This window comes from Staurois parvus, unplaced genomic scaffold, assembly GCF_062004578.1.
Source record: "Staurois parvus isolate SC_StPar_1 unplaced genomic scaffold, SC_StPar_1.0 ptg000657l, whole genome shotgun sequence".
Lineage (NCBI taxonomy): Eukaryota > Metazoa > Chordata > Amphibia > Anura > Ranidae > Staurois > Staurois parvus.
The window spans coordinates 7,291,608-7,305,725 of record NW_028318453.1 but is presented as its reverse complement, the minus strand read 5'-3'; the positions used below and the strand labels follow the sequence as shown (position 1 = coordinate 7,305,725).

At 41.7% G+C, this 14,118-nt stretch overlaps 1 long non-coding RNA gene across 1 annotated transcript in view; it reads left to right on the top strand.

Annotated features, from left to right (window-relative positions):
- LOC149448797 (uncharacterized) overlaps positions 1-13,682 on the top strand; it is a 79,915-nt gene extending 66,233 nt beyond the window's left edge. Inside the window, exons 2-4 of the long non-coding RNA XR_016315499.1 lie at positions 10,807-10,880; positions 13,109-13,177; positions 13,266-13,682. This is a non-coding gene — a long non-coding RNA (uncharacterized LOC149448797). The remainder of the gene's footprint in view (positions 1-10,806; positions 10,881-13,108; positions 13,178-13,265) is intronic.
- The last annotated feature ends 436 nt before the right edge of the window (positions 13,683-14,118 follow it).

Sequence of the window (14,118 nt, the reverse complement as noted above, 5' to 3'; positions counted from 1 at the left end):
CACAAAACATTTTTTACATGCAAAACTCATGAAATTTACTAAAAGAGGCAATTTTTTTACAGACACTTCAAAAAAGTACATAAAATGATCGTTCCCAGCGTGAATATCAATATTTAAGCTACAAACATGTAGCTAGTGTGATTAGCAATGTGTTTAAGTTATAACAAAAGTCAAAAAACATCCTTTTCCATGAAGGCCAGATTAATATAACTGTGTTCCCCCTTACACCAGCATCTGCAGGATTCCCCCTTAAAGTGCAAGTGGTGACTCTGCGGACCCTGAAGTAAAGGGGAAGTCTGATGTAAAGAGGAACACTGTGGATCATGATGTAAGGGGAAATGCTGCACATTTTGGTGTAAAGGAGAACTCTGATATAAGGTGGTTTCTGGTTACCAGAGCCCCCCTTTACCACTTAAATCAGGGTCTGCAGTGCTGCCATTTAAAGTTCCTCTTTACATCAGGGCCGCAGATTTCCCTCCCTGTAAGGGGGAATCCTGCAGATTCTAATGTAAAGGGAAAATCTGAGGACACTGATTTAAGGGGGAACACCAGGAACTCTGATGTGGGGGGATGGGGAGACTCTGGTGATCACAGACTACCTTCCGCAGAATGAATACACTAAGGTAAGGGGGGGTTACTGATATAAGGGGGAACCTTTATGACAGTGTCCCCCTTACCTTACTGTATTCATTCCCCCTTTACATCAGTTACCCTTCCCCTCAGACTGCCCTGGTGGCAGTCACTGACCTTCTCTAATGTGCACTGTGTAGGGCTCAGTTAGACGGCTTTCTCCAGGCTCCAGCTTGGCAGCTCTGGTTTCATCCTATATGCTCCTCTCCACAGTCCACACGTCTCACAGAAGATGGTCAGGAAATTGAGGCATGATACAACTGATGGTCAGAGACTGCAGACATGATACAAGAGGTGACTGAACCCCTCAGTGTCTCCAGGCAGGCCAGGCCCCCAAGCAACCCCCTTTGCTGGCTCAGGGACAGGAGGGCAAAAAAGGGCACACATGAAATTGAATTTGACTTGTAGGTAGCGCAGATGATGAGGACCTCACCTTCTCCAGTGATAGTCTCTCTCCACCATGAGGGCTTTGCTCCAGACATTTCCGGCCCATCTCCCATCCATAGATCACCACAAGGCTCTGCTACAGTCCTGGCTTCCTGTTTTTTTTTTTATGGCGGTGGTGGTGGTGGGAGGAGTCTAGGAGGGGCCCTTGTACGCCGTGAAGTCACGCCGCCGGATCACGGAGGTCCGGCGGCCATCATAACAAACCAGCTGGTTAGTGCTATTGTATGTTCAAAAGGTTGGAGCAGCCCGGTTTGCTGCTATTATGCTTATGTGAGCAGTTCTCCATACCATTATAGCCTGCCTAATGCCTATATCCTTACTGGAACCATTCATGGTCCGGGGTTTAGTTTTTAATATTTTTATCAATAAATTACCTTTAACCTACTACACTATGGGCGTTTTTGTCTTTTGCTCCACACCGAGCAATTGAACCTCATCCCAGGACTCCAGGTGACCTGTCCAGATCCAAGGAGGGAAGCCTTTGACCAGACCCCTCTGAGTGACAACCCATTTACAGAGGAGGAGATTCTATACCAGGCTGTATCAAAAGGAGATCTGATCAATGCGCATTAAGATTGCGCTTCCGGTGAGTGCGCATTTTTACCATTTCGCTCTTCACCGGATCACCATTTGCTCACATAGAGATAAGATAGCTGAGACACCTGCTATCATTATTGATTTGGACTTGAGTTCACTGGACACTTTGTCACTTTATTATTGCCTGTGACATTTATCTCTTGGACATACAATATGTATATTTAACACCGGCATTTTTTAATATTATTCAGGTTGTTTAGTGTTTCTATTTTTAGTGCTGCACTTTGTTTCTCTTATCACATTGAGGCACCACCTCCCCTAGGCCAGACCGCTGCTGGAACACAGTAGCAGCACATGGAGCCTTGGACAGTCCACCAACTGCGCATTCACAGTTCTGTACCAACAGTCACAGCCATATTTTTAGTTTCAAGGACATTTACAGACAGGAGAAAAATGCCTGGTTTTTACAAGCGTACTGTAAAATAATGGATGGTTGGCAACACTGCTTTCAATGGGAATTGCAGGATGCCATGCAAAAGCACTGGCACTCAAAAGCAGTCTGCAATCCCGCCCTTTAGAGCCCATATACTGTATACAGTCCTGAATAGAGGTCATTTTCCTTTTGAAATTCTTTAATTATTTTCAGAGGGGCAAGTTATTCTACAGCAGAGCTGACATAAACTTTAAAGCATATCATCAGCCAAAAAAAAAAGTTTGATAGAACGAGGAGTTCAATTCTCTTTAAGGTTTTAAATGTTGTTTTGTGTTTCTATTGAAAATATTCCTCTTCACATCCTACAGTGTGTGATATCTATGACTTGGACAGAAAGTGGTTCAAAATCTCCCAAACAGGAACACATGGAGCAATAAATACCTGACAGAGGTCCTAAACATTCTCCAGTCTACTAGGAAAATTGTGATTATTTCTGTTATATCCTGATAGGGAGATCTACCCTCACTATCACTTCAATCTAACCCTTGGAAAATGACAAAGTGGGGAAAAAATGCTCAAAAAACACAGAGAGTAGTAAAACTATGGGAGAGGTTCTAAACTTGACCCACTTTATATAAAACTATTGAAAATTTAATTTCTGGAATTGGGCTTTAATATTGTTAATATAATTAAAGTCTAACTCCAGCCTATTGGGTGGAGTGGAGAAGAGTAATAATTTCTCTCAGGCATCTGTTTCTGTCTTTGACCTCATTGTGGATATTTTGCATAACATTTATACAAAAATGGAGGGAGTTGTCCCCACCAAAAATGAACAAACAGCATTAAAGATATTTTCAGGCATTTAACCCCTCCTCACTTTACTATAAGTGGGGATTATTTTTGTCTGTGTCGCTGATGAAAAAAACTACCATTACTTTCTGTCCTGGCATTAAGTGATGAGAAAATTGACCCAATAGAGACACAAAGACAGCAACAAAAACCTTTAAAGGAGAAGTAGGGCCAAATCTCTTTTGGCCCTACTTCTACTGCGGGTCACAGAATTACACTTAGTACTGCCCTACCGGGTTCTGTTACCCGTATTTAGCCGACAGTAGGCTAAAATCCACCGTTGGCTGCCATCACTGAGATGGTCAGGCTCTGAAGAGATCCTGACTTTAAAGTCAGGATCTTCCCTGATGACAGGACCAGCAGTTGGCTCAGCCTCTCAGCATGCCATTGAGAGGCTGAGCCAGCTACTCCCACCCCCTCCACAGCCTGGCACACCAGTAAGCACTGGAGGAGCAGAGCAGAGAGCTGGTGATGGACAGTCACCGGCTCTTTGCTCACCGAAGACCAAGAACCAAGCAATCAGTAGCCTTTGATCACTTGATTCTCAGTGCTAAAGGCAGCTGGGGAGATATGCAGCATCACATCGATGTTGCATCCATCTATGTGAGTATGCAGTTTGTTTTTTTATTTCCCATATGTCTCTTTTAATGCTTTCTCGTTCTATCAAAAATAAAAAAAGATTTTGGCTGTTTTGATTTTGACTCAAATAATATGTTCGGGAACTTTAACTTTTTTTTTTTGGTTTGATAGCTCTCTAGCACTACCCCTACAGGGGATAATGCATGCCCTGACCTTGTAAGCCTCCTGACACTCTGGTCCTGATTTACTAATGTGCCTAGACGGCATCTAGGCACATTTCCATGGGCTAAAGTCTACTTTTCATTGAAATCCGTCTACTTTTAGATGGCAAAGACAATTACTAAAGAAAGAGTCTAACAAGTAGACTCGAAAGTGAATTTACTAATAGGTACAATACAAGAATCAGTTTAAAAAAACAGACATCCTAGAAGCACATCTAACAAAACGAAAAATCACTGCAGAGACATGTTCACATTGAAATTTGCTTTCCTAAATATCTGGACTTCACTTTAAATAATATATTACATTTAAAACATTTTTTTCAGTGGGTAAAAAATTGCTTTTTAAGGGAATTCATGACAGTCAAGAACTGGACGTTTTTCCAATGTCTATACATGGATACAAATGCGCATGTGCAGGACACAATTTAGCCATCTGCTGTGGGTGCTTTCTTTTTAGATGCTGCCTAACAGTAAACCTCTGTGTGGAGTCCTCTGCAAGATGGCAATCGAGCCCGTCTACTGTGTTTGACAAAAAGCTCTATTTGTAACTAGGCATACCTTTATGTATTCTAATTTGATTTCCTTAGTTCTATTGATTCTATTTTTGTTTCTTATCCTTTATAATGATTTCTGTAATGATTTTACATATTTCGAAGATCTAGATAATATATATTTTGACAGTTGAATCTAAAAATAAATGTCGGCAATTTAAAAAAAAAAACGGCTTGGGGTCCCCCCACCTATCCATACGAAGCCTTTCAGGTCTGGTATGAATTTAGAGGGGAACTTCCATGCCACAATTTTTAAAAAAATGGCATGGGGTTCCCCCCAAAATCCATACCAGACCCTTATCTGAGCATGCAGCCCTCCTGAAAAATACCAGGCCACATGCCATCAACATGGGGGGGTGCTTTGGGGCAGGGGGGCTCCCTCCCCAAAGCACGTTGTCCCCATGTTGCTGGGGACAAGGGCCTCTTCCCCGCAACCCTGGCCGGTGGTTGTGGGGGTCTTATCGGAATCTGGAAGCCCCATTTAAAAAGGGGGCCCCTAGATCCCGGCCCCTCCATGGGAATGAATATGGGGTACAAGGTACCCCTACTCATTCACAAAAAACAAAAAGTGTAGTGTAAAAAAAGACAAGACACGGTCTTTGACAAGTCCTTTGTTAAAAGAAAAATCTAAAAGAATGTCCCCTGAAGTAGATCCAATGTCAATCATGATGCTCACCACCGCCGCCGCCCCGACAAAGTAAAAATAAAAAAAAAAAGGTTCAGTTCCCGACAATGGCTCCCACAGGACACGGTCTTTGACAAGTCCTTTATTAAAAGAAAAGTCTAAAAGAATGTCCCCTGAAGTATATCCAACGTCAATCACGATGCTCGCCGGCAACCCGAACAAAAAAAAAAAAAAAGGTTCAGTTCTCGACAATGGTTCCCGCCTTGTGACAGCTTCGGTGGTTGAGAGTTCTTAAATATGTAAGGGGTGTGGCCACCTGGGGACATCATGCATGTGACCCCACCCCATGTAACATCAATGATGTCACATGGGGCAGGGTTACTCTGATGATGTCCCAGGGTGGCTTTTGGGGGGACCCCATGCCATTTCTTTTTAATTTTGGCTTCACTATAGCTCAGAAAGTCAGCAGTCACTTTCCCCCAGCTAAAAGAGAAAGTTTTCTTTGAGTTTATTTCCCCTAAAAGAAACAATGTTTACTTTTAGTTTCTTAAAAGAAACACAGTTTCCTGTAACTCTGGGGAAAGTGACAGCTAACCTTGTGAACTAAAGTGAAAGAAAAAATCTGGCATTTGCATTTAAAAATCAGCATTGACATACACTTCGTGTTGCGAAAAAAATAATTGAAAAAATGTGTAAACCGAGGCATTATTTTCAATGGATTTTCATTTGTAAACTGAAAATTAAGTTAATCGAGGTGTTCTTAAACCGAGGTACACCTGTATTAGTATTAGCAATCCTTTGTATTGGGATACATAGAACCAGCATACATCTGAATTGGCAACATAGCACAACATTTATGTCACATTTGAGATATCTGGCTTGTTACACTGTCTTTGCCCAGGGATTTAGGGTTGATTCACACCACAGAAATGCAGGCTGGATGGGTGTCACAGCACAGTGGATAAGTAGTTAGCACTGCTGCCTCACAGCACTAGGGTTGTCGGTTTGAATCCCAACCACAGCAATAAAGTTGCATGTTCTCACTAGGCGGCTGCCCTAACATAGATGTGCTGGCAGCATCTTTGCTTTCTGTCTAAATGATCCCCAGAATGTGAATTAGAATGAGACCTTGCCTTTTCAAACACCTTTAAAGCTGCACCTTATGTGAATGTCAAATGATGGGGTCAGATCAGGGCCTGGACTAACGATTGATTTGATAATGCTGGTTTGCACTCTGCCCCCTTTTGGGAAGGGTTTGTCAAGCCAAGAGCTGAGAGAGAGAAAAGGATTTGGAGGGGAATCCCCACGCCAAAATTTTTAAAAAAATGGCGTGGGGTCCCCCCCAATCCATAACAGACCCTTATCCAAGCATGCAGATACCACATGCCTTTAAAGATTTATTTCCTTTGTTGAATTGCCTGCTTGTTTCTCACTAGATGTGATTTAAAATTGCACTTTTGGTTGGCAATTTCATCGTGTTTTCTGTAGATTTCCCAACGAGTTATTGCATTTTCAATTGTGTTTTGCATTGCGATTTCTATTGTAGTCTATATGTAAAATCGCTACAAAATGCAGAAAAAGTTAGACAAGAACTACTTTTGAAATCGTGCTGCAGCAAGTCGCGTATGTTGAGATACTCACATTCACATTCATTAGATCCGATATCAGGTATGATTTAAATTCCCAACTGAAATCGCGGCAGGCCTGGATGTGACTTGGTGACTTGGCATGCGATTTGCATACCCTGTGACTTGCAAATCGCATGCCAAATTGCAGCCGGTGTGACCGGGGCCAAACACTACAGTCACATCTAATCCGATTTGGAGATTGGCAACTTACAGTGAAGTCGCACGATTTCAACATTGGATTGGATGTGAACAGAGCCTATAGTGGACAATAGGTTGCGACTTGGCCTACAATTTGCAAGTCGTCTGGAATGCAAATCGCATACCAAATCGCACCCAATGTGACTGGGGCCACCCTGGTCACATCAAAGCGGATTTTGAAGTGGTGCGACTTACAGTGAAGTCGCACGATTTCAACATTGGATTGGATGTGAACTGAGCCTATAATGGATAATAGGTTGCGACTTGGTCTATGATTTGCAAGTTGCCTGGAATGCAAATCGCATGCCAAATCACTCCCGATGTGACTGGGGGCCACCCTGGTCACATTAAAGTGGATTTTGAAATTGTGCGACTTACACCACGATCACATCAAGCCCAACTTTTAAAGCATGTGACTTACAGTGAAGTCGCATGATTTCAAAGTCGGGGGACATTCCGATTTCAAGTGCGATTTGCAAGACATTTGACACAGATCTCTCTGCAAATCGCACGAGAAGTAGTGTATTCACTACTTTATAAATCGTTGCGGCTCCGACCAAGTTTGAACCACACTGATATGACGCTCTAATAGTGGTCACATCGACAGTGACTTGGCATGCAATTTGCATGACATGCGACTTGCAAATCGTATGTCAAGTCGCACCCTGTAAGTATTGTTACAATTAGAAGACGCCTATGTGAAGCCAAGCTATCTGCAAGAAGCCCCCGAAAGTCCCACTGTTGAAAAAAAGACATGTGCTGAAGAGGTTACCAAATTTGCCAAAGAGCAGATTGACTGGCCTAAAGAGAAATGGCGCAACATTTTGTGGACTGATGAAAGTAAGATTGTTCTTTTTGGGTCTAGTGGCCGGAGACAGTTTGTCAGACGACCCCCAAACATTCAAGCCACAGTACACTGTGAAGACAATGAAGCATGGTTGCGCAAGCATCATGATATGGGGATGTTTCTCATACTACGGTGTTGGGCCTATTTATCGCATACCAGGGATCATGGATCAGTTTGAATACATCAGAATACTTGAAGAGGTCATGCTGCCTTATGCTGAAGAGGAAATGCCCTTGAAATGGGTATTCCAACAAGACAACGACCCCAAACACACCAGTAAACGTGCAACATCTTGGTTCCAGACCAACAAGATTGACGGTATGGAGTGGCCAGCCCAATCCCCGGATCTTAATCCAATAGAAAACTTGTGGGGTGACATCAAAAATGCAGTTTCTGAGGCAAAACCAAGAAATAGAGAAGAACTGTGGAATGTAGTCCAATCATCCTGGGCTGGAATACTTGTTCACAGGTGCCAGAAGTTGGTTGACTCCATGCAACACAGATGTACAGCAGTTCTCAGAAACAGTGCTTATACAACTAAATATTAAGTGATTCAAAGGAAAGCAAAATCTTCAAACATTTTTCAGTTTATATAGCGAATGTTTGAGTTTGTAAAGAGGAACAACACAAATTTGATATATTTTTCTTCATGTTTTGATTTGGAATAGAATGTGTAGTGTTCCCAATGCATTTGTGTGTATGGAAATAAAAGCTATTAGAAGGATTTTGAGCTTTATTCACTTTTTTCAACACACTGCTATTATTTTGAACACAACTGTAGGTGTGGGGGATTTGGGGAAGTGGGAGGTGTTTGTTATTTTGGCACTTTCTTATGTATTTTTATATTGATATTTTGATCTGGGGCCTGTTTTGTGGATAGATAATCCTACTAAGTGATGGTGTGTGTTAATTTTATGGCCCTGAAAATGTTGCTTGATTCATATTAACTGTTTGTTTCCTGCTGAAAACCTGTGAAATCACTGTTCATTAGAAGGTATAATCTTTTGGATTGTAAGAGCAGGACCATTCTATTTTAGCAACGTCAATCATGCTTTTTTTTTCCCACCAAGAAGTTGACTGTACCTATTTGTTGCTGCTGTCCAAATAAATGTGGAATATGTATTTGATCAGTAAATGTTTGGACTGTGTATTTTTGGGGGATTATTTCATTTTCAAGTTCAATATACTAGCACCTCTAACACTTATTTTTTGCTACCTATATAATATGCCCAAATCTAGCTTGTTATATGCAAGTATGTCCAAACTAACAAACCAAAAGCCCCCTATTGCACCACAAGACAATGTTATGTACCAATGAATAGATCGTGTCTAATGTGCAGCTAGCTATTCTTTTTCTACAATCCTCTTAACAGTAATAAATTAGACCCCCAATTTATGCTGACTTTGGGCTTTTACTGGCAAACATATATTCGCCAAAGCCAAATACACAATAGAGCTGCAAACATATATTCGTGAATGTTATATATACAATGGAGCTGCATGGAAAATTGCTATGGTGCACAAATAAACGCCAAGCTGTCATACCGGAAATACATCATCACGCTTGCGGAAGGACATTCGCGCACACCCGGAAGTGGTAATGGGGAGTGTTAGTGGATGGGAGTGTAGTTAGGAGAGTTTAGTGGTGATTTGCAAATCTATTTTTTGGCTTTGCTAATCATTCTTTTGTGGAATTCCAGACCACATCTGGACATGGCCAGATCGCTGTTCTCGACTGAGGAGCTGATCCTCATTTGCAAAGTAAGTGTGGCCATTGCAACTATGTTCATAGCATGTGTGGGGGGGTTATGTGATAGTTTTATGCTTTTTTTTGTTTAACAGGTAATGTGCAGATTTTGGGGGGATAGCGCATGTCACTTAGTGCACATCTGCATACACATGCTACTTCCTGTTTATCTGCATATTAGCTTGTGGGTATTGATGGATCACCGATATTAACCATCCCAGCAGCTAGAACTTCATGTTTAATCTCTGCATATATGTACAGTACATGTATACTGCATACCATGCCTTAGTGTACAGTGTGTTAGTGTACAATGTGTTGGTGTACAGTGCATTGTGCTCCAACGCACTGTACACAAATGCATTGTGCTCTAACGCACTGTACACAAATGCATTGTAGTCTAACGCATTTTACACTAATGCACTGTACACTCTAATACATTTTACTGTTTTAGTGTAAAATGAATTAGAGTGTACAGTGCGTTAGTGTACAGTGTGTTAGTGCAAAATGCATTAGTGTGTACAGTGCATTAATGTACAATGCGTTAGTATAAAATGCGTTAGAGTACAATGCGTTAGTGTACAGTGCGTTACTGTACATTGCGTTAGTGCACAATGCGTTAGTGTACAATGCGTTAGAGTGTACAGTGCACTAGTGTACAGTGTGTTAGAGTGTACAGTGCATTACTGTACATTGCGTTAGTGCACAATGCGTTAAAGTGTACAGTGAGTTAGTGTGCAATGCATTTATGTACAATGCGTTAGAGTGTACAGTGCGTTAATGTACAATGCATTAGTGTAAAATGCGTTAGAGTGTACAGTGCGTTAGTGTATAATGCGTTAGTGTAGTGAGTTAGAGTACAATGCTTTTAAACCATAAGAAATGCACTCAAATTCTGGAGGTGTATACTGCACCAGGTATGATGAACATCCAGTAATGTACTTCTTTAGGCACAAGATGGCAATAATCACATGGGCCCTTGCCTTGCATTTCACAGTGTGTTGGCGTTTTGGACCCTGGACTGGTCTATGCTGCTGGGGATGATACTGCCATCTTGTGCCTTAAGAAGTACATTACTGGATGTTCATCATACCTGGTGCGGTATGCACCTCTGGAATGTGAGTTCATTTCTTATCGTTTATTGTGCAATAAAAGTTTTTAAAGGATAAAGCACTATGTTGAGCTTTTGTTTATGAGGAATTACGGATGACCCTTAGGCGGTTATCTGGAGGGGTCATCCTGGGAGATATTATTCAGCAAGTTGATCTTCAGAGTCCACACATTTGGGACCAAGAGTGCAGTTAGACCAAAACTATAGGGCGGGTGCAAAGCAGTGCTTGCCATTTTAGCCAGTGTGTAGTCAACATGACAACAAGTTGTCCTGGCCACTCAAACATTACATGAATACATGGGAGTAGAACAGCTGGCCAGTTTTGGCTATTGTCTGTGCCACCTGTAGATTTATGAAGAAAAAAGAACGTCTGCTATTTATCTAAATGTTTTTATTTTTCTTTCAGCAGATTAACTGCTGGAGTACAAGGCAGAGGGAGACCCTGGGAAGCCTGTTGTGATCAGCTGTCTGGCATCACAGGTGGGTTTGGAAAAGTGATCTTAACAATTGTTTCAAAATAAAATAATGTAAGACTTATGCAGGCCATAGATGGGTCGAAAATCGGCCGATTTTTTGGCCGAAAATAAAATTGGCCGATTTTCGGATCATTAGTGGGCGATTTGGTCGGCCGTTTTTCGGTATTTTGGCCGGGTTTTTTTTCCGGTAAAGTTGGAAAAAAATCGGCCGATTTTCGCGGCAATAATGGGCAAATCGGCCAATTTTTTACCGATAAAAAATCTGCGCATGAGCAGTGACCTGCAAGAGGAAGACAAAAAGAAGAAAAAGAAGAAGAGGATGAAGATGATGAAGAGGAAGAAGAAGAAGAAGAAGAAGAGGATGATGATGATGAAGAGGAAGAAGAAGTAGAAGAAGAGGATGATGAAGAGGAAGAAGAAGTAGAAGAAGAAGAAGAGGATGATGATGAAGAGGAAGAAGAAGTAGAAGAAGAGGATGATGATGATGATGAAGAGGAAGAAGAAGTAGAAGAAGAAGAGGATGATGAAGAGGAAGAAGAAGAAGAGGATGATGATAATGAAGAGGAAGAAGAAGTAGAAGAAGAAGAGGATGATGATGATGAAGAGGAAGAAGAAGAAGAAGAGGAGGAAGAAGTAGAAGAAGAAGAAGAGGATGATGATGATGAAGAGGAATAAGTAGAAGAAGAGGATGATGATGATGATGAAGAGGAAGAAGAAGAAGAAGAAGAGGATGAAGATGATGAAGAGGAAGAAGTAGAAGAAGAAGAGGATGATGATGATGAAGAGGAAGAAAAAGTAGAAGAAGAGGATGATGAAGAGGAAGAAGAAGAAGAAGAGGATGATGATGAAGAGGAAGAAGAAGAAGTAGAAGAAGAGGATGATGATGATGAAGAGGAAGAAGAAGTAGAAGAAGAAGAGGATGATGATGATGATGAAGAGGAAGAAGAAGAAGAAGAGGATGATGATAATGAAGAGGAAGAAGAAGTAGAAGAAGAAGAGGATGATGATGAAGAAGAAGAAGAGGAGGAAGAAGTAGAAGAAGAAGAAGAGGATGATGATGATGATGAAGAGGAAGAAGTAGAAGAAGAGGATGATGATGATGATGAAGAGGAAGAAGAAGAAGAAGAGGATGAAGATGATGAAGAGGAAGAAGTAGAAGGAGAAGAGGATGATGATGATGAAGAGGAAGAAGAAGTAGAAGAAGAGGATGAAGAGGAAGAAGAAGTAGAAGAAGAAGAGGATGATGATGATGAAGAGGAAGAAGAAGTAGAAGAGGATGATGATGATGAAGAGGAAGAAGAAGTAGAAGAAGAGGATGATGATGATAAAGAGGAAGAAGAAGAGGATGATGATGACGAAGAAGAAGAGGATGGTGATGATGATGAAAAAGAAGAAGAAGAGGATGATGATGAAGAAGAAGAAGAAGAGGAGGATGATGAAGCAGGAGAAGAAGAAGAAGAATGAAAAATTAGAGGAATTCCAGTACGGCAAAAAGTGTCCCTGCAGAGAGCTCCGCTATTTCTTTGACAGTTCTCTGACAGTTCCTTGACATTTACAGAGGTTGCAACATTGTATCTATTTGTTTCCGAATAAAAACATCTGTATCCTAAATGGAAACAAATAGATACAATGTTGCAACCTCTGTAAATGTCAAGGAACTGTCAGAGAACTGTCAAAGAAATAGCAGAGCTCTCTGCAGGGACACTTTTTGCCGGCTCTAGACGGGATGAAAATCGGCTGATTTTTTTTACCATTGATGGTAACGTCGGCCGCTTGAACGACCGATTTTTCGTTTTTTAAAAGAAAAATCTGCCGTTTTTCTCCCCATCTATGGCCTGCATTACCTGCTCTGCACAGTAGTTTGCCACAGCGCAGCCCAGATCCTTCATTTCGTTGCTCCCCCACCAGCATTCCTTGGCCCCTCTCTCCTGTCCAGTGCCCCTAGAACAAGCACCTTGTTCTGGTGTGAGCCCAAGAAGACTCACTCATGAGCTACAGAGCCCAGAGAGCCAAGCTTTTCAAGCACATCAGGGAATCAGGATGGGGCTCTACTTCAAGTAAGCATTAGTGTTCCTGGGGGAGGGGGGACCTTGTGCCTTTCCAAACACAGTAAATGCTCCAAGAATGTTTACTTCAGCTCCTGAAATGGTAAAAAATTAAAAAGATACTAGCCTGCACTGAGAAGTGATTGTCATGATGAAATGTCAATGATTATTTGCTCTCATTTTACAGGAGTGGTACTGCTTGCGGTTCAAGCTGGGAGAAAGCCACCTTCATGGCCTCCACTCACCTTCTGAAATGGTAAAAAATGAAAAAGACACTCTAGCTAGCTTGCACTGAGAAGTGATTGTCATGATGATGTGAATGATTCTTTGCTCTCATTTTACAGGAGTAGTCCTGCTGGTGGGTCAAGCTTGGAGAAAGCCACCTTCATGTCCTCCACTCACCTTCATTTGTGGCCAGTGGATATTTTGTGGCACCATGCAAGAACTGGCATCAAGGACCTGCATAAACACCCTGGCATGCCAGAGGTGGTTTGGAAGCAGCACAGCAACTTGACCATCCCGTTCCTCTATGCTGCTTTTGAAGGTGCACTATTTCTTCTCGTTCCTCAATGAACTTGCACCTTATATTGGAGTCCCCATATTTTCCAGATATGTTTGAGCCATGTGCTGGCAAACAGCGGAGCCAGTTTTTGGTTTGCACAAAAATTGGGAGCTGGCAGCCATATCTTTCCATCAGGCCACGTATTTGCCTTTTTTTGTGTTTTGTCGAATAAAGACTATTTTTTGGTTCTTTAAAACAGTGTCATATCCTCTTGATTCTATTTCCAAGACTTAAGATGGCCAGATAATATGCAATCTGATGAAAAGTCTGTGAAATTTCCTCAACATGTAGCTAAAGTCTGTAATAGGAGGACCTACCAGAACAATGCATTAATTTTGAGTGGGCCAGGCCCATACAGTACACAATGGAGGTTTGCTATGAAGGCACTTTCACATTTGGATACCTGAGCTCATGTGGTTTGGGTCCAAATATTTCTGGTCATTGCAACGTATTGACTAATGCAGCTCAACAAAGTTCAGGCATAAAGAAAAGTGTACCTTGTCCATAGAATAGCCACTGGGAGGTCCTATCTGGGCACACAGATCTGGCCTATGCATAATTGGGTACATTCTGGAAAATTAGAATTTGGGATGCTTTATAATACTAAGGGGTTAGTTCATGCTTGCCTCAGGGGA